Source organism: Culex pipiens, chromosome 2 (genome assembly GCF_016801865.2).
Source record: "Culex pipiens pallens isolate TS chromosome 2, TS_CPP_V2, whole genome shotgun sequence".
Classification (NCBI taxonomy): Eukaryota; Metazoa; Arthropoda; class Insecta; order Diptera; family Culicidae; genus Culex; species Culex pipiens.
Window position 1 is genome coordinate 187436986 of NC_068938.1, and position 22157 is coordinate 187459142.

Sequence of the window (22157 nt, forward strand, 5' to 3'; positions counted from 1 at the left end):
AAAATTCATAACTCGGTCAGTGATTTTTTGCACAACCTGGAAATTTCTGAAAAGTTGGCATTTTATGTCTTCTAAAACATATCAAAAAATAAAAAAAATTAAAAATAGTGTTTTTTTGTAAATCAAGTTTTAGTGATAAAAAGTTAAATAAAAAAATCACCAAATTTTTTTTTACCGTGTATTATTTTTTCCAGTGTAGTCCGTATCCATACCTACAACTTTGCCGAAGACACCAAATCGATCAAAAAATTCCTTCAAAAGATACAGATTTTTGAATTTTCATACATCATTTTTGTATGGACAGCTGCCGAATTTGTATGGAAAATTATATGGACAAACTAATGATGCAAAATGGCTTCTTTGGGCATACCGAAGGCACCAAAAAAGTTTCAGCCGGATTAAAAAATACAAAAATTAAAATTGAAGAAAAAAGACCGATTTCGTAGAGAATTGCTCCAGAGAGAGCCGACGGAAATAACGTGGGAATAACATTTTATGATATTTAAAAATTCTAAGCCAATAATATTTTATGTTATTTATAACAAGTTTTGTTACTCGCCGTTATGTTTTTTTTTGATATTGATTTGTTTTTGTGATAACAGACTAATAACATTTTGAGATATTCTTCGAACAAATCTTTGTTAAACTTTTTTGTAATTTTAACAATTAATCCGATCATCCCTAAATTGGAGTTATTTTTCCAACCAAAAATGTTATTCCCAAGTTGTTTTTGTTTTCATCAATATTAGACCAATAACAAATTTTGTTGTGATAACATAAACTGTTATTCAACTCTTATGCAAAAAATGCTTTTTTCAAGAAGAGTCCATATCACTTTCTGTTATTTTAACTGTAGTGTTTTTATTGAAATGGCATGAATTTTGTTATTACCGTCTGCCTGGGCACCTAGAAGTTATCAAATCGAAATTTTTAGTTTTCTATTCTCTTTTGAAATTACTTCAAAAGTGAATGATTTTCTAAACAAAACAACAAATTTTTCACTGACCAGTTACCCATTTAAATAATACCCGAACACAATCGTCATAAATTCTAATTGCTTAACTTGACATATTTAACCAAAAAACTACAAAATAGCCGATGAGATTTTTGAAAACATATTTTAATCAACTTCCCGGGCAGACGGTAATAACAAAATTAATAATATTTCAATAACAAATCCTGTTAAAATAACAAAATGTGTTATTATTTTATCCTGAAGTTCAACTTCAAGAAGAAAAAATAATAACAGTTTCTGATAAAATAACAAAATTTGGTATTGAAGTGATATTATATTGAAAATGTTTAATAACACGTTAATAAGAGGAAATGTTATACATTTCAAAAACTCTCCTAATAACAAAATTTATTATTCGTTCGGTATACTGTTGAAATTTTGAAAGTTGATTTTTTTAATTATTTGATATACCCCCTTAAGGACTCTGTTTAAAATGGTTAGAATTTTGGGATAATTTTGACCAATTTCGTCAGGGTCATTATTTTGAGCATGAAATGGGGTCCTTAAACTAAAATTATTCTAAAAAGTTGAAATTTTGAAAGTTGATTTTTTTAATTATTTGATATACCCCCTAAGGGACTTAGCTAAAATTGGCTAGAACTATGGGATAATTTTGACCAATTTCGTCGGGGTCATTATTTTGGCCATGAAATGGGGTCCTCAAGCTAAAATTATTCTGAAAAGTTGAAATTTTGAAAGTTGATTTTTTAAATTATTTGATATACCTTCTAAAGGACTTTGTTTAAAATGGTTAGAACTATGAGATAATTTTGAACAATTTCGTCAGGGTCATTATTTTGGCCATGAAATGGGGTCCATAAGCTAAAATTATTCTGAAAAGTTGAAATTTTGAAAGTTGATTTTTTTAATTATTTGATATACCCCCTAAGGGACTTTGCAAAAATTGGCTAGAATTATGGGATAATTTTGACCAATTTCGTCGGGGTCATTATTTTGGCCATGAAATGGGGTCCTTAAGCTAAAATTATTCTTAAAAGTTGAAATTTTGAAAGCTGATTTTTTTAATTAGTTGATATACCCCCTAAGGGACTTAGCTCGGGTATTTTTGGAGAGCTGAAGTCGTCGTTGGTGTCATATCCTGCACCCAGAGTCGGAGTTGTCTTCAAAGTATGGATTCAAAGTCGCTTGGAGGTACCCGACTTGGCAGCTCTGACACGTACAGAGGAGTTATGGCAACTGCAGGTTTATTTGCAAATTACAAATAAACCAAAACAATAACTTTTTTTGTTATGGGTAATTCTCTACCAACTCACACGAAATCGGGAAAAGTTGCCCCGACCCCTCTTCGATTTGCGTGAAACTTTGTCCTAAGGGGTAACTTTTGTCCCTGATCACGAATCCGAGGTCCGTTTTTTGATATCTCGTGACGGAGGGGCGGTACGACCCCTTCCATTTTTGAACATGCGAAAAAAGAGGTGTTTTTCAATAATTTGCAGCCTGAAACGGTGATGAGATAGAAATTTGGTGTCAAAGGGACTTTTATGTAAAATTAGACGCCCGATTTGATGGCGTACTCAGAATTCCGAAAAAACGTATTTTTCATCGAAAAAAACACTAAAAAAGTTTTAAAAATTCTCCCATTTTCCGTTACTCGACTGTAAAAAATTTTGAAACATGTCATTTTATGGGAAATTTAATGTACTTTTCGAATCTACATTGTCCCAGAAGGGTCATTTTTTCATTTAGAACAAAATTTTTCATTTTAAAATTTCGTGTTTTTTCTAACTTTGCAGGGTTATTTTTTAGAGTGTAACAATGTTCTACAAAGTTGTAGAGCAGACAATTACAAAAAATTTGATATATAGACATAAGGGGTTTGCTTATAAACATCACAAGTTATCGCGATTTTACGAAAAAAAGTTTTGAAAAAGTTACTTTTTGCGTTTCTCTTTGTTTCGTCGTCCGTGTCTGTCGCGGGTGACCATGAACGGCCATGATCGATGACGACCAACTTTTTTAAAACTTTTTTTCGTAAAATCGTGATAACTTGTGATGTTTATAAGCAAAACCCTTATGTATATATATTAAAATTTTTGTAATTGTCTGCTCTACAACTTTGTAGAACATTGTTACACTCTAAAAAATAACCCTGCAAAGTTAGAAAAAACACGAAATTTTAAAATGAAAAATTTTGTTCTAAATGAAAAAATGACCCTTCTGGGACAATGTAGATTCGAAAAGTACATTAAATTTCCCATAAAATGACATGTTCCAAAATTTTTTACAGTCGAGTAACGGAAAATGGGAGAATTTTTAAAACTTTTTTAGTGTTTTTTTCGATGAAAAATACGTTTTTTCGGAATTCTGAGTACGCCATCAAATCGGGCGTCTAATTTTACATAAAAGTCCCTTTGACACCAAATTTCTATCTCATCACCGTTTCAGGCTGCAAATTATTGAAAAACACCTCTTTTTTCGCATGTTCAAAAATGGAAGGGGTCGTACCGCCCCTCCGTCACGAGATATCAAAAAACGGACCTCGGATTCGTGATCAGGGACAAAAGTTACCCCTTAGGACAAAGTTTCACGCAAATCGAAGAGGGGTCGGGGCAACTGCTGTGTGAGTTGGCGGAGAATTACCCTATGGAGACATACCAGTTCAATAACATTTTTTGTTATTATGCTGCTCCACCACTCCGCACAACATAACAAATATTGTTATTCCTTCATGATTCCTTCTGTGTTATTGGTTTGTTATTGCAATAACAACATAATAACAGTTTAAGTTATTCTTCGAACAAATCTTTGTTATTAATTTTTGTTATTTTAACAACTAATCCGATCATCCCAATAACATATTTCGATCTTCTCACAATATCAAAAACTGACCTTCCCAAGTTATTTCCGTCTGCTCGGGTTCCCCAATTAAACCTTGTTAGTTATAGACCAGGCCTGCCCAACGTACGGCCAGCGGGCCGGATCCGGCCCGTGAAGCCATTTCATCCGGCCCGCGACTGCATTTCAAAATATTTCTACCAATGGCCCTTAAGGCAGTTAATGAAACATTCGATTTTGATGTTATTTTATGCTTTAGCAATGTCTTTATTTCAAATTCAAACATTCTTTATGTTTGAATTTCGTTTTTATCATTTCTATATTGATGTTTTCAAAATCAATAATTAAATTGAAAATTAGGAAAAGAAAGTATAATTATCAATTTCGTTAAATTGTTAAATGTACAATAACAAACTTGGTTGTTGTACAGAATAATTCTAATATTGAATTTCTTACAATTTTGAATGTGTTTACTTTAAATTTTAGTTTTTCTGTCCCGAGCTATTTTATTCAAATTGATTTTTATTTAAAATTAGTAAGAAAAAAACTTTTAAGTAATAGATTTTGTCAAGAATAAGCTTAAAAAGCAAATTAAATTATTGAAAAATGTCTCAAAACAGCAAAAACAAATAATTTTTTACTGAATTTCAATTGTTTGAAGAAATTTTAAGAAAAACTATTTAGATTTTGTGTGTGTTTCAAATCATTTTAAAAAAAATTGTAAGATATTTGCAAAAAATTGCACAATAAAGCAAAAAGTGTTTTTTTGGTAAAGAAGATTTGGATCCAAATTCTATTTATTATTTAATTTTAATTTCATAAGGTATCTTTGTTATTCTTTCTTATAATCCAGATAAAAGAATCTCTTTTGCAATACTAGTTTTTTTATTTGATCATTTTTAAATGATCTGATGAATATAATGTTATGATTTTTTATGCATTTTCAACTTTTATCAAACATTAGTTCCGGCCCGCCACTGCTTCAGAAAAATCAGATCTGGCCCACAGGGCCAAAAGGTTGGCGTATCGTAGGTATCGATTAAATCTAAATATTTTCCCAAAATAAAATATCAGTGTTTGTTTAATTGTATTGATAAATAAACACCATTTCGAAAATTTTATTTTATTTTTTTTTTCAATAACCTAGATTTAAGATTGGTTACTTTCTCCAAGTATTCGAACGTTTAAGTTCGAGTAGAAATCTTGACATAGAGACCGCAAAGACCTGTGGTTTCCTAACGAAACTTCCCGTTTTTAGTTTTTTTTAAATTATATATGAAAAAAAATAAACAATCATCACATTCTTTAAAACAGCTCTTTTTATCAAAACTTTGAAAAAGAGCGATAGAACCGCTCATTTTTGTATAATTCTGATAACTCGTGAAGAATACAGACAAACCGTCAATATCATTTTTTTGTCTGTTGTACAACTACAACATTGTTACACTCTAAAAAATAACCCTGCAAAGTTACAAAAAATACGTAATTTTAAAATGAAAATGTTTGTTCTAAATGAAAAAAATGTCTTTTCTGGATTATTACAGATTTGAAAGGTACATTTAGTTTCCCATAAAATGACATGCCTCACAATTAATGACAGTTGAGTAATGGGAAATGGTAGCATTTTTAAAACTATTCTGTAACTTGTTTTTGATGAAAAATAGGGTTTTTCGATGTTTTGAGTACGCCATCAATTCGGGCATACAATTTTACATAAAATTCCCTTTGATGACTAATTACTATCTCTACTTGGTTTCGTTTGTTCAAATCACAAAAAACGTATCTTTGTAGAAATCCAGACAAAAAAAATGAAAGGGTTCAAACCGCCCCACCGTCGCGATATACCGAAAAAATGGACTTCGGATTCACGATTCGGGTCCCAAATAACCAATATGTTCTGTTCCTGAGTTTGAACCCTGGGGTGGATGGTTCCTTGGAGTAGAAAGAGATTTGGGTACTCTCCCCATTCAAGCCTTTTGAATCCTTGGTTCGAGCAGAATGTTGCAATAGAGACCACAAAAGACCTAGGGGTCGTTAAAGTGGACGGTTTGATTCTTTGTTTTGAATTGAAATTTGCCCACAAACATAAACATTCCTACGAGCATTCCAATCCATCCACCACCGTCCCAATAACACAGTCCAACAAGATTTTGTCTCTGAGACGAGTATATGTGTTCCTAGTAGAATTTTGCCTGCTGAATCCGAATCCGAGTCCAGAATTGCTCCAAATGGTCCCAATTTTGAGATACACCCGTTTGAAATGTTAGTTTAGGCCAAAATTAGCTGCTTTGTTGACTATTTTACAAAAGAACTATTGAATAAACAACTAAACCAATACATGTATCTTAAAGTTCACGTTTTCCCCTTTCTGAAACACCCCTGGTTTTTAAAATTTGATTGTTTCTATGCATATTTATAGCCATTTTAAAATTATATTTTCAGTTCGTCGCCATCGTGCTAACTTGTCGTACGTGCATTTTGGGCCAAATTGAGTTAAGAACGCCATTTTGTGCAGCTCACAATGCCTCATCTTTTGACCTTCACAGATCCCCAAAATTCGATTTCAATCCTGAGATATTCAATGAAAACCAAAAAAGCTCCGAAAATTTTTGTCACTCTACATATAAAAGATGTTTCAATCCTGTCGTGCTATCTTGTCACTCCCTGAAAATTGATGTAAGTGCGACAAAGGGCAAAGGGAATTCAGGTCAGGATGCGTTTGACGCACGTACAAGTTAGACTACCGTAAACATTTTTAATTATAACTCGGGACTCCAGCAACCAACTTCAACCAAACTTCGGGACAATGCACAGAATGGTCAGCCAAACAAAACGTGTTTGTTATTGTTTACATTGCGTGCTTTCGTTTTTGTTTATTCAAGGTCAAACATTAAAACGCGTTTTTCTCGGAACGCCAAAATGGCGGGTGCGACATGATAGCACGACGACGTCGAGTTGGTTCTCATTCAAGTTTTTCCAACTTGCATGCAAGTCAAATTCTAATTTTAAAATGGCTATAAATATGCGTAGAAACAATCAAATTTTAAAAACCAGGGGTGTTTCAGAAAGGGGAAAACGTGAACTTTAAGATACATGTATTGGTTTAGTTGTTTATTCAATAGTTCTTTTGTAAAATAGTCGACACAGTAGCTAATTTTGGTCTAAACTAACATTTCAAACGGGTATTTCTCAAAATTGGGACCATTTGGAGCAATTCTGGACCCGGATTCGGATTCAGCAGGCAAAAATCTACTAGGAACACATATTCTCATCTCAGAGACAAGAAACATTTGATTTTTTGTTGAACTGTGTAATTGATTCGTCGAAACAATGAAAGACCAAATTCCACACTGCCTCATTGAAACAACAACCAACGCGTTGTGCCAAGTTCAACCGACTCAATTTCAATATCAGATCATCGGTCCCAGGGTTGTGTTTGTCAAACTTGAACTACACCACTGCTAATGAGCCTGCCAGCACATGATCCCAATCCCAGGAATGGACTTTTTTTCTATCCTCCCTGCGGCGATCTCAATTCTGGGACACGACCGCTCAATCAATCAATCGCTAACAGCATTAATCAGCCGATCATAGATCATAGCAAACATCATAATATAATCGCGGTGTTTCGGCTCTCGTCAACGTTATGTCGCCGTATTCTGCTGTTTTATTCATAATGTTGCAGTGCTGGCTGCACTTGGTGCAGTTTAACATGAAACAATAAAAACATTAAAATGATTATTTAAACGTCTATAACGCAAAATAGAAAAGGTAGAATAATGAAATAAAAAAGGAAATTTGTTTTAAATTATGTCCAGTTTTTTCTACTCATCGAAATCAGTTTAATCATCAGCTAATATTTTTCCTTGAAAAATGCAAGCTTCGAATCAATTTAATTTTCTTTTATAAGGTCTTAGCTGGTATAAAATCATCAAATGTACGCTTTATCGAGTTAAACTTATGTGTATTCGAAATTAAAAATATAAACCACGGAAATCATTTTTGTGTTTTCAATGAAATCAGAGCACAATATTTTTTTACTCCGGTTTCACAATAGGAAAAACAACAGGTCTACAATACAAATAAATAAAATTAAATATTAATCGATCAAATGGCCGGATTTAATGGTATGAACAGATTTAGAATTTAAAAATGTCTAAAAGTAAAAACAAACTATAGAACAGGTGACATTTTCCCCTTAACAATTGCTTTTCCCGCCCTGGCGCTAAACATCGCACCGTTTTCCGTTATTTATAATTATAGTGCAGAAAAAATTGCATTTGCAAAAAAGCCGGTGTTTAATTTTGATTGGCTAATGATAGTGTTTATGGTGTGAAGAATCACGCCTGATGCTTGAAAAGAGCACTTTGCAGGGCTTCGGGGGTCTGTTTTGAAGCTATCAATAAATGATGCGCTCAAAACGATGGATTCGTGTTCGCGGTAAACGAGCCCAACAACAGTTAAAGTGATTTTGTTTTAAAAGAGTGCTAATCGTCTTTTGATTTAATTTTAACTAGCCTGATGGATGGATAAACATAGTTTTGGAAATCATGAACCATTGTGTTCCAGCATTAAAAGCGAGCACGAGCATAAAACGGCATGTTGAATCGAACACGCGTGAAACGTTTCATTGCATTAACACAAAGTGGTGAAATATTTCAATAAAGCTTGAGCTTCGTAGCTCTACAACAGGAAGCTTTTTTGGTGAAGTGGCACTCGTGATCGGTATAAAAAGGGTGAATAAATTACTTGAAATGTTGGACATGCTCTCATCTGCTATTAAAAAAGGAGTTTATTAAAGAAATATTTATCTCGAATATTTAGATTGAAATTTGAAATTTTAAATAGTTATGTTTAAATTGCTTTATTTAAAAAAAATAGATGGAAGATTATTTAAAAAGCAACATATAAAAAACCACTTTATGTCCCTTGATTTTGACCTAAGTCAAGGCGGGGGATGGTCAGAAAAACAATAATATAAAAGTTGAAATAACATTTCATGGTTTCAACATATAGAGAAAAAATGTTTTAAAATGCATTCTACACAAAACCAGTTGTTTCGCAATCGTTGATTTCCAAAATATCTAAGTATAACACAATTTTTACAAGTCTGTATATTGGAATATTACCAAAAAAAAATCTAGTTAATTTAAGCGAGACCAATCCAACTAAACATGACTGTACACGAATTAGATTGCATTTCAAATCGTTTTCAGTTGATTAGACTTCTTTCTAAAAAAAAAACCCTCATTTTTTCCCCGTTTTTGAACATAAACATTGAAAAAATATGCAAAGGCCTTAATGAACGTGAAAACATAAATATAAAAAATATGTATGAAGGTAATTTTGAGTACGCACGTGTTAATAAAAACATGTTTATTGGATCAATTTTCATAAATTCATAGAAAATAAGAGTAACGTGGCGCTAGAATTTATGTGACCATTATTATTCAAAATCATCATTTGTTTACAAATAACTTCTCATTTTTTATAAGTGTTTAACAACTCAGGAAATTATAAATGATGAGCTCATTATTTTGATGTTGATAATCTCATATCCAATAACATAAACCAAATCCGGATCATTCATTCCAAACAAAAATGAGTTGTAAACTAAAGAGGTAATTTTACATTCATTTTTTTCCATTATTCAAATCTTTTTCAGCATCAGTAAATTCAATAAAATTCGTATATTCACAGTTTTTTTTTAAATTTTCAGAGTATATCTCTGTGGATATGTTTGAGTAATTTGTGACCAAATGTTTGCATATAATAATTAATCAATAAAAAAATATTTTTTTCACTTTGTGCATGACATAAAAAAATATTATTGAAATTTAAAAAACTTGCATTATGATTGAAACAAATATTAAAGATTAATTTAATTTTTTTTATCCTCAAATTTCAGAAAACTGGCATATTTGTTATGAAAAATACTTGCCTGAATTTGAAAAACATGCTATATCAGTAGATACCTTATCATTTTTTCGATGTTTGAATAAGATATTGAATTTGAATTTTAATATTTAATGTTAATTACTCAGTGTTCCACAAAAAACTGTTTTTATATTATCACACAAAAAAATTTAATTATGCGATTTTTTATAGTTTTTTGCTACGTTACAGGTTTGGCGTAAAACACTAAATTTTTTAAAAATGCTCATATTTTCATAATTTGCCATCATACGACGTAAAAAACATATATTTGAGCTTTGAGATAAGAATTTTTAGTGAAATGATATTTTTTACAATAAACTGTATTTGAACAAAAATGAATTGCATTTGGGTATCAAACGACATGAAATTTTGTAAAAAATTACTCAATTTTATTATGCGTAGCCTTAACATTTTTAAGTGTTAAGAGGAAATTTATGTATATATTTTTAAAAAGTATTCTGGAATTTTGTTTTTAAGTATTTCACATTACATAGTGACAATAAATGCAATATTTCACACAAATTATGAGATTTTTATTATATAAACTAGTGTTAAAAAACAGTAGAAAAGGTCACGTCATTTGATACCAATATTGAAAATTATTAAAAATTCAGTGTTTCAAAAAAATGTCACAATTTGAGTAATGAACGATAAAAACTATAATCTAGTAAAACAAAATCTTTACAAAATTTCACGTAGTTTGTTTCCCACATTGCAAATTATGAAAATGTGAGTATTTTCAACAAAAAAAAAACAATGGTTTTAAGTAAAAGATGTAGAAGTTACTTAAAAATATTTATCTTTGGATATCGCTGGAAAAAAAATCGTTTTTGATAACTTTTACGATAAGGTTAGCGTTAACTAAATATTATGGACCAAATATAACTTTGATATCTTATGTTAATAAGATTACGACAATTCACTGAGTTTGAAAAAACTCTATAAAAAATTTATTCTCATGTCTATAAATATTCGAAAAGTCACAAAAAGTAATTCACTTTGTTCAGTAAAATTATTATTTCCATTCGTTTTACGGTGTATTTTTCATTTCGATAAAATGTCCAAGAAAAAATTTACCAATCGCCTATTTAAAATTGTTCCCCAATGACTCACGGTTCAATCAGTTCAAAGCCAAATAAAGCTAGGGTAAAATCTGTCAACCCTTATGATAACCCGCAATTAACATCTCTTTCAATTGCACGCACGCACGCTCGCATGAACCGTTTCCCATTTTCACGTACGCACGCACGCACGCACACCCCCTCGCTCTGATTAGTTGCTGCTCTAACGTCCAATTAGGGCATCTCCACCGGCCCGACGTGTGACAATCAATCGCACTTTCCCATGATCGAGCAAAAGGAAAAATCAATTGTGTGCCACACGTAAACAATTTCCCCTTTTTTCTTGCGTATCCTTTCGACTGGATTCGCGCGAAACATTTGAAAAGGGATTAAGATGACTTTCAAGCATTTTTTATGTTTTTGGTTTAATTTTTTTTAATGAGCAGATTGCATTAACTGAAAATAAGAAATTTTGAATTATTCCACCACAACTGTCAGAACAGAAAACCCAAAACACTACCAATTTTCCGTCACCCTCCCCCAATTTGAGCAAACTCCTCTCTCACCGCTTCATCCTTTTTCGCTCTTTCCCAGTTCTTCTCTCCCGCGCTCTCTCTTTCTCACGCTCTCTCCGGAAAATGCCGCACTTTTCCACTGCTAAATCGTACGATTTTCGCCCAGCAGCTCAGTTTTTCACTTGAACTAGAGTTGGCCGCCAGCACGGGAACAGGCCAAGGACCGCCGGGTTGCCGCAGCTGCTGCCATCGTCGCCGTACGGGGGAGGGCCACGTCTGTGTGTGCAGCAAAAGGAAAAAGATTCTGTGTCTGCGGAAAAGCGGGTTTAAATTGTAAGTTTAAGTGTGTTTAGTGAGAAAATAAGAGGAAAATCCTTAAAGATAAACTGTGAACTGCGAAAATTCACCTCGATCAGGTGACCTTTCCCTGGAGAATTCCGCGACAGGAAAAGTGTGGTGTCCCCCGCACAGAAAACCCTGGAGCAAAAGTTTCGATCCGGTGATGTGTTACGTATTGTGTTACTTCTAGTGAGTGTGAGTTTGTTCAGTGTGTGTGTGTGCCGCACGATGCAGCAATGTGTGTACGGATCCCAAACTTGGTACTGAATGGCACGACGACGACCGACGTCCTTGGCGTAGAAAAGGGGAGCTCTCCCCTTGGCTACCCGCCGGAAAACCAGTCACTCAAGGCTCTCTTATGCTCTCTCTCGATTGTGAGGAGATCTCTCTGGATTGTGGTGAGCGGCAGGATTCTCTCTTGGGCAGATATTTGAAGTTTTCCTACCCGTGCATTGTGAGTAAGAAGTGTCCTCGTGACACATGATGCTGGTGTGGATTGTTTTCATTGGTTGGACGGCACTAACTCGTGTTTGGGGTTTTTCTTAGCTCTGTGATGTTGTTTAGTTAATAAATTTTAAAAAATGGATTAAAATACAGGTAAATTAACGTTTTGGAGACTTCAATAATTGATTTACTCATATTTGATTTAAGTTAATTTTCAATTCGACCCTCCGAAATAAAAAATGTAACTCTATTGGTTGTCATCTTGTTTTGGTCATCAAAGTTATTTTCAAAATTTAATATCTCTACACTCTTAAAATTTGTATTTCCACTTTTATTTCATTACAAAACGCAACTAATTTAAATAAACTCATTAAAGTTTGTATTATTCACTATGAAGCTAAAATAGGATACTTATTATTTATATTTTTTATTAACTTTACAAACCTCATCAACCCAGATATGTTATAATGTTTTCTAGGGTTAAAAATAATTTTAAAAAATTATTGAAAAGTTCCTTACAATCAGGCAAAGCAATATTTAAAAAAAAAAAAACCTTCTGTTTTATTTGGCCAAAAGTTTCCGTATGACCGAAGTAGGCTTTTCGCATCATTTCTTCATACAATCTATGTCTTGGAACGGGATTATATAAACGATTTGTGTCTTGAGCAATGTTGTAGTTACTGACGGAGCAATTCAGAGCAAAATATGCTACGCACTTAAATCAACATTTTCCAGTTTTTTATTCACTTTGTTCACAAGAAGCAAAACTTCAAAAAAAAACTATTTTTTCAATTATAATTTCTAGGGTTAGGGGACCAAAAAACCCACTTCTGAACTCATGACAGGCAAGCCATTCGAGATTTAAAATTTTCTGCGGAAAACACAAAACTTAAGTACACCAACTTATGTTAAACGATTATGAGACTTTCTCTTAAGAGTTTTAAGGGCCATAAATACAATACAAAATCAACTTAAAAACATTTTCAATTGAAGCAATATTTTTTCCCCAAAATTACAGAGAAATTTTAGAAAAATGTAGAACAAAAAACTACAAAAATCTTTTTTGAAGATTTAAAAACATTTCCTTTTGGGGTAAAAAACGAGTTAATAATTCAACGGTTTCTTATATGGGTAATTCTTCTTCAACTCACACAGCAGTTACCCCTTTTCGATTTGCGTGAAACTTTGTTCTAAAGGGTAACTTTTGTCCCTGATCTCGAATTCAAGGTCCGTTTTTTGATATCTCGTGACGGAGGGGCAGTACGACCCCATTAATTTTTTTAACATGCGAAAAAATATGTGTTTTCAATAATTTGCAGCCTGAAACGGTGATGAGATAGAAATTTGCTGTCAAAAGGACTTTTATGTAAAATTAGACGCCCGATTTGAAGGCGTACTCAGAAATACGAAAAACGTACGCCGAAAAAAAATCAGAAAGTGTTCAAAAACTCTGCCATTTTCCGTTACTCAACTGCAAAAAAATTTGGAATATGTCATTTTAAGAAAAATTTAACACTTGTAGCCCCAACGGGGTCAAAAAGTTGGAAATGCAAATACGGAAAAACGGAATCGACGTAACACCTTATAATGTGGCCCTCTTAAACCTTGCGGTTTCGTCAACGGATCCACAGGCGTGTATCGTTCTTTTTGCGACAAGACTCCGCCTCCCGGGTCTCCTAAGTGTGAAGGTATGGGCACGGGGAGAGGGCACCGAATACCTATATTTACACTTAGCATTTTTGCGTCCGCCTCGGGATTCGAACCGGCGACCTCTGGATTGTGAGTCCAGTGCGCGGTCCGATTGATCCACACAGGCAGACGGAAATGCAAATACACCGACTCTTTGAAACCTTCGAAAAAAAAAGTTGGAAATGCCTTTTTTATTGTCACATAGGGTAGACGCATCTGTTTTGGATCTACCTTGTTGTAGGTGATTCTTGACATCCTTCCGGATCGAAAGCAATAAGAATAATCCAAATCGGTTGAGTTTGCATTTCCAAATTTTTTGACCCCCTTGGTGCTTCGCGAAAGTTTTGACCCCGTTGGTGCTACAAGTGTTAATTTACTTTTCGAATCTACATTAACCCAGATTTTTTCATTGAGAAAAACATTTTTCATTAAAAAATTTCATGTTTTTTATAACTTTTCAGGGTAATTTTTTAGAGTGTAACAATGTTCTACAAAGTAGTGTAGTGTAGAACATTATAAAAATTTTGATATGTAAACATAAGGGGTTTGCTTATAAACATCACGAGTTATCGCGATTTTAAGAAAAAAAGTTTTGAAAAAGTTACTTTTTGCGTTTCCCTATGTTGTTCGTTGTCCGTATCTGTCGCGGGTGACCATGAACGGCCATGATCAACGACGGCCAACTTTTTCAAAACTTTTTCCGATTTCGTGTGAGTTGGAAGAGAATTACCCATATTAAAACTATGCGCCTGTTGAATAATAAAATCAAAACAAGCATTTCAAAAGGACCAAAAACTCAAAATTGCGACCTTTTGGAAAGGTAGTCTAGAATTTTGATATTTCAATAATGATTATTCTTGTTTATATTGGAAATCGGACCATAAGGCATTTTAATATTGGCAGTTTGGGTGACACTGAGAAAACAGTAAATTTATTGTTAATTGTTTATATTATTTGAGGGGCTGTACCTCAGGAAAACAAAGATCAATCTTTTATTTTAGTTTTCAGCCCTTTAGAAAAATATTTTCTCAAAGTGCGCACTTTTTTTCAATTCTAATTTAATTTTTTTCTCTAAATCGGACTTAAAGTGGCTGTAACTTGCATGTAAATTGACAAAAAAAACCAATTACTGGTATTAGCACAAACTTAAACTATTTTAAAGTTTGTTTTCATTGCATTAAACAATACATGTTAACCAATTTACCAATTTTTTTGAAGATATTTCGTTGTATCATTGTCGAGATATAGCTATATTCTGCAATTCCCCACGAAAACAGCATGATTCGAAAAAAAAAGTTCTCCGATCGGGCTCAAAATTTTTCTGGGGGTTCCTTGGCCGAAATAATAAGACCCGTATTTTTTTGTTTGGCCATTAGGGTGACATACGCCGTGTTAGAGTGGTCCGAAAAATGACCATTTTCGTCATTTTTCGCAAAAACCACTTTTTTCAAAAAATCATATCTCCGCGACATTTCATCCGATTTTGGTTGTCTTAGATGCAAAAGAAAGATGATTAGTTTGGCTATTTAGAAAAAAATAGTAAAAAGTTTCAAAAATCTAGCTTAACATTTGAAAAGGTCGTATGAAAACTTAAAATGTTAGGCTAGATTTTTTAAACTTCTTATTATTTTTCCTAAATAGCCAAACTGATCACTTTTCTTTTGAGTCTAAGACAGCTAAAATCGAATGAAATGTCGTGGAGATATGATTTTTTGGAAAAAGTGGCTTTTGCGAAAAATGACAAAAATTGCCATTTTTGGACCACCCTACACGGCGTAGGTCACCCTAATGGCCAAACAAAAAAATACGAGTCTAATTATTTTAGCCAAGGAATCCCCAGAAAATTTTTGAGCCCGATCGGAGAACTTTTTAATTCGAATCATGCTGCTTACGTGGGGAATTGCTGTATTAGAAGTTAGCAGTTTCAAAAAACGGGTGCCACGATATCACAACACTGATTTGACCAAATCGGCTTAAAATTGTGAGGAAGACTGGGTTGTGGGGGGACTGGGAACAAGCCATAGTCTCAACATTTGAATGCAAAAAGTGCTTTATAATGCATTTTACACTAGTTCAGTTGTTTTGCAATCATTAATTTTCAAAAATGTAAGATTTGACAAAAACGTTTGTTTTTAAATCATTGAAACTTTGAAGTTTTATGAAAGATTTTTTGTTGGCCTCCTGATTTATCGAGCCAATTTTGGGAGGAGGATGACAACAACTCTGGAGTTTTTTTTGAAAAGATCCAATAAACCAAATTTCCAGTTTTTGCTTTTTGAGTGTTTTTAGAACAGCCCTGAGTCAGGGGTATTGAAAAACACCCAAAAAGCAAAAACTGAAAATTTGGTTTATTGGTCCTTTTCAAAAAAAACTCCAGAACTTTAAATAACATGTGTACCAGCCTAAACATAGGGAATCCCATAGCTTGAGTGACCTTGAAAAATAGTCATGTTTTTTTTATAGAACCAAATAAAAAATAGTTCAAGAATACACTTTTACAAAAACAATAAATCTATTCATGCACTAAGTAAGCCTAAACATTATTCCAAACCAAGAGAGAGAGTTTGGAAAAAACATACTACTGACTAGTTGTAGTAAACTCGTGAGAGCAAATCCTTTTGCTCAATTTTCCCAACCAAGAGAGAGCGAAAGAGCAAAAAAGGAAAAACATCACGCCATCGTCGCTGAGAGCCGTCCTCCATCGCAAAGCCCACTCTGCGTGGCCACCATTCACTCGAGCAGTGGCTACTGTCTTCCGCCGTGGTGAACTGTCAGCTGTCAGAGGTGAATGTTTTGTGTTTGTGTGCGAGCACAGGTGATAAGCGTCGTGATCAGTGTGCAGAAAGAGAGAAGATAAAGAAAAACCGGGACTCATATCAACAGTGACAGTTGTAGCAGATAGTGTCACACAATCTGGCTTTTACCTTTTGTGTGGTTGTGTTGGTAAATGTTCCCGGTTTTTACTTTTTTCCAATCTCTCATTTAGGTTTAGTTTGTGACAAGTGCGAAGGTGGCGTTATGTGGGGAGGAAAATCGAATGAAAATGTAGGTTAATGTGAACCAGAAGAAAAGCTGCAGTAATAATCATAATAAAGGAAAACAAGTTGGAAAAAAATAGAAAAGGTGCGCTACGACGAAAATTATAATCAAATTAGGGGAAAACAAAAAGGAAAACGACTGCCAGCCGGTGACGTCAGTTTATTTTTTCGACGTGGAGTACAAGAAAAACATCAGCGCAGCGAAAAAAAAAGGAGCCGAGGAAAGTTTCATCCACGAACGAACAAAAAGGTAAAATGTCACATGCAACAATAAATTTTCCTAGATAAAAACACAGCAGGGGAGGGGTGGTTGTGGGGAGGGAGAAAATCTGCCAACACCTACAGCTATGAAAATCTGGAAAATTTGTGACCGTGGAACCGGTGCAAAAGTAGGACAAAATTGGAAAAGTTTTTTTTGTTCTCAGCACAAAACTAGAAACACGTTGGCACGGGGATTTAGAAAAAAAAATATTCCAGAGATCAAGCTAGATTCCAGCCAAAAGCAGCCCAGCAGGGTTTTATTTGGCACTTTTAATAAATGGCAGCATAAAGTTGTGGCGCACGCCAAGAAGCGCATCAGCTGTCGCGTACGAAACGGGCAGCGACGGTCGCCATGTGGAACTTATTGCAGTTTCATTGGGCTTTTATGTTGAAATTTTCGTTATTTTTAACGAAGATTATCTTTAAGAGCGAGTCCACGAGCAAAGCATTGTTTTTATATATAAAACTAGCATCTGGTCAAATTATGAGCACTCTAGGTCAACGAGAAGTGGGGCAAATCGGGACACAAAGAAGGTTCAAAAACGTCAAAAATCTTTAAAAGGCTATAACTTAGGCAAAATTCAATATAGTTTCAAAATTCAAAATGCAGCTAAAAGGGCTTAAAAAATGCAACAAAATGAAGGGAGCATCCCAAACGACGTCCCATACAAAGGGGTATGCCCTGTTCGTGGACTCGCTCTTAATGAATTTAATGAATTTCGAAATATTGGTGATGTAAATTCTTATCTTTTTTTAGATCACAAAAATGATAGTAACAAATTAACTCCTTGATAACATTTATTAAGATAGATATTTGATACAGAAAACATGAAAAGATACCGTTTTTCACCAAATTAATTTGATTTAGATGAGAATATTGACAAATAAAAATTTAAGGTTACATATAACTAATGGGTAATTCTCCGCCAACTCACACAGCAGTTGCCCCGACCCCTCTTCGATTTGCGTGAAATTTTGTCCTAAGGGGTAACTTTTGTCCCTGATCACGAATCCAAGGTCCGTTTTTTGATATCTCGTGACGGAGGGGTGGTACGACCCCTTCCATTTTTGAACATGCGAAAAAAGAGGTGTTTTTCAATGATTTACAGCCTGAAACGGTGATGAGATAGAAATTTGGTCTCAAAGGGACTTTTATGTAAAATTAGACGCCCGATTTGATGGCGCACTCAGAATTTCGAAAAAACGTATTTTCATCGAAAAAAACACTAAAAAAGTTTTAAAAATTCTCCCATTTTCCGTTACTCGACTGTAAAAAATTTTGTAACATGTCATTTTATGGGAAATTTAATGTACTTTTCGAATCTACATTGACCCAGGAGGGTCATTTTTTCATTTAGAACAAAATTTTTCATTTTAAAATTTCGTGTTTTTTCTAACTTTGCATCGTTTTTTTAGAGTGTAACAGACAATTACAAAACAAATTATATATAGACATAAGGGCTTTACTTATAAAAATCACGAGTTATCGCGATTTTACGAAAAATAGTTTTGAAAAAGTTACTTTTTGCGTTTCTCTTTGTTTCGTCGTCCGTGTCTGTCGCGGGTGACCATGAACGGCCATGATCGATGACGACCAACTTTTTCAAAACTTTTTTTCGTAAAATTGCGATAACTCGTGATGTTTATAAGCAAACTCCTTATGTCTATATATCATTTTTTTATAATTGTCTGTTCTACAATTTTGTAGAACATTGTTATACTCTAAAATATAACCCTGCAAAGTTAGAAAAAACACGAAATTTTAAATTCAAAAATTTTGTTCTAAATGAAAAAATAACCCTTCTGAGTCAATGTAGATTCGAAAAGTACTTTAAATTTCCCATAAAATGACATGTTCCAAAAAATTTTACAGTCGAGTAACGGAAAATGGAAGAATTTTTAAAACATTTTTAGTGTTTTTTTCGATGAAAATACGTTTTTTCGGAATTCTGAGTACGCCATCAAATTGGGCGTCTAATTTTACATAAAAGTCCCTTTGTCACCAAATTTTTATCTCATCACCGTTTCAGGCTGCAAATTATTGAAAAACACCTGTTTTTTCGCATGTTCAAAAATGGAAGGGGTCGTACCGCCCCTCCGTCACGAGATATCAAAAAACGGACCTAGGATTCGTGATCAGGGACAAAAGTTACACCTTAGGACAAAGCAGGGTTGTTAAAATATCAAAATATCAGCTCTCAGCAACTACAATTATCTCGCCTGAATATTCATTCCTCAAATACAACTGCTCTTCTCTCTTCATTGAAACTCTCAGCGCCGAACAAAGCCTAACACGTTTTCGTGTTTACACACTCGCGATTGACATTTTCCTTTTCTCTCTCATTCTCGCTTCCACGATCATCCTACCGCAACAGCGTTTAACCACAAAAGCCGCCACAAAACCAATTTTGCAAACGCAGTTTGAAGGGGCGTCATGCGAGGTCGGCTCCTAATCGCCATTTCGCGTTCTCTCATTGCAGTTTTTGGAGAGATTGAGAGACTCAGCGGTGAGAGCGCATAGTTGAGGAAAAGGGAAGGAGTGATAGCGAGAGAATGACATCGCTGGGAATCACGAGACACAAGAAGAGATCTCACAAGCTATAGTGACGGCCGCTATACTCTCGGATATTTTTGGTGCAGAGATAACCTATTGATAGCTTTTCTATCACTCTTTTGCAACACTGGGACAAAGTTTCACGCAAATCGAAGAGGGGCCGGGGCAACTGCTGTGTGAGTTGGCGGAGAATTACCCCAATATCTTTGCAACTAACTATTGATTCAATTTTCAATGTCAAAAAAAAATAAAATACGTGAAATTTTCTGATATTTTCAAAATTTTAAGCTCAATACTAACATTAGGAAAGAGCCTCGTTTTGCATCTAAGGTCTTTACATGTTAGTCTTCAAATTAATAATTTTGATAATATTTTGTTGAAAAGATCCAAAAATTTCTCGTATAATTCTTTTTTTTTTTTGTTTTGATTTCAAATTCGATTTTTCATCTAAACCCTCTACAACCTACCCCGCCTTTAGACGGGCTTCGATCAGAAAAATCGCCAAAACCCATTTTTCAACCAATTTTTGATCTTCAAAAAGCATTGGAAAGAAAAACTCTTAAAATTTTAGATAATTTTTTTAGGGTTGGAAGTTTTGCTTGTTTTATGTGACTTTGCCAATGTTTTTAAAAATGTCATTTTTTTAGGGGTCAACTTTGGCTGTGTTTTTTACTAACATTTCCTAAAGTAAAACTAAATATGTAGTAATTTTTGTAGTGTTCCAGACTATGCCTCTACGCATTTTTCAACACCCAAAATTCAGAGTCGAGATAATCGTTCTCTCAAAATTTATTGAGGGCTCAGTGCCAAAATCGATAGAATAATTCTATCAACTCACATCATCATAACAAATGAGTTCATTCGTTAGTTGAATCAATAAATCTCCAACAAGTGTCATACATCGACTTCTGACTTCTCCTTGGTCACCAAGCTGTGGTGGCCGAGGCAGCTAAGTCATTGGATTGGTTTGTCAAAGGTCTCTGGTTCGATTCCCGTTGTCGACACTTTTGGTTTTTTGTTTGACGGATGAACTTTTTTTGCAAATGAACCTCGAGAGAATAGTTCTATCGCCCATCTCGAGCTGTGTTCTCTGCGTCCGTGAATGGTACCACTATTCTCTCGACTCGAGACCATCATTCTCTCGGACTAGCGCTGCCAGTTTAGGGTGAACAATTTAAATGATAATGGTGCCATTCAATAGCAGAAAATGTAAAAATCAGGTAAAAAATTTAAAAAGTGACTGTAAAAACATGAAAAAATTAGATAGGCAAAATGTAATGATAGGAGGTGTTAGTATATGCTAAATATTACCAAAAACAAACATATACTTAACAAGATAAATGAAAATTAAAATACTAAAAATAAAACAAGAAATACATAAAACAAGAGAAGCGAAGTTTTTCGTAGAACAAAAGTTGCTCAAAATGACCTCCTGAACACGGAAAAAAAATTAAAAAAAAAACGAAAATAAATTGGGCTGTAGCGGGTTTAAAATGAAGATACATTTGTTTTCGATCATTTCGATCATGTAAATGAAAAAAATGCGTATTTTCATGTACTTACATGGTACCCATATACCTTACAAAATAAGCAAATGGTTCTGCTTTGTTTTTGAACGAAAAAAGGACGATATAGTTTTGAAAAAACTAAAAACAAATTAATCAGTTGGTTTTGAAATTATAGTTCGAACATCTGGAGTTGTTCAACCTTTATAATTATCAGTGAGTCTAGTAAGAAGCTTCTTCAATTTGATTTCATTTTCTTGATTTGAAAGATATACAAAATTTACAAAAAATACTCTGCTAATCGATTAAGTTGCAAACTCATCGAAACGATCCAATTGATTACAAAGTCTCTAGTATCTTCATTATACCGTTGAACCATACATCTCCGCCGTTTGCGGTGACACAATCTTTCTACTTCAAATCCTCCGAATTGTCTGCGTAAGCAGTTCTCGTTATCAGTTGTAGCACGTTCACCAAACATGCTCGCATTAATTCTGAAACCGAGGCGAGGCCTCCTCTCGTAAACCTAATTTATCCAGGTCCGGGAGTCCTGCACCCACTGGTGGGGTTGCTGACAGAATCTTGTTTAACAATCGCAACCTCCCACCACCCAAACGCTTAAAAGCCACTCGAAGCCTTCAACCGGGTTGAAGAGATTGTTTGTTTTTTGTTGGGGGGAATATCACATAATTTGGGCAGTCATCAAATTTTGAAGTTGCGAATGTCAAAACTACAGTGCGTTACCCTAGCGAGGGATAATAAATTCAACAGCATGGTTCCATTTACTTAGCTTTGATCATGCTACTGTGTGTGTGCATGTTATTTCACGATTTCATGCAGCATGAAACCGCAGCCAGTTGACTGTGTGCGTGCGTGCGTGCACACATGCGTGGGAAGAATCCTGGCAGGATCGCTGATTGTTAAAGAGTGATTCTGAAAGCTTATGAAACAAATTTATCCAGCTAATATTGTTTAAAACTGAAAAAAAACAAGTTTACTGTCG

General features: G+C 34.1%; 1 protein-coding gene across 4 annotated transcripts in view; it reads left to right on the forward strand.

Annotated features, from left to right (window-relative positions):
• The first annotated feature begins 11501 nt into the window (after positions 1-11501).
• LOC120429998 (transmembrane protein 164) overlaps positions 11502-22157 on the forward strand; it is a 117258-nt gene continuing 106602 nt past the window's right edge. The window contains exons 1-2 of one of the 4 annotated variants that reach the window (XM_052709088.1): positions 11503-11657; positions 16783-17084. The gene's annotated coding sequence lies outside the window, so the exon portion shown is untranslated. Of the gene's footprint in view, positions 11658-11679; positions 11859-16782; positions 17085-22157 lie in introns of those variants that run through there. The other 3 variants (XM_052709089.1, XM_052709090.1, XM_052709092.1) reach the window with 3 other exon arrangements.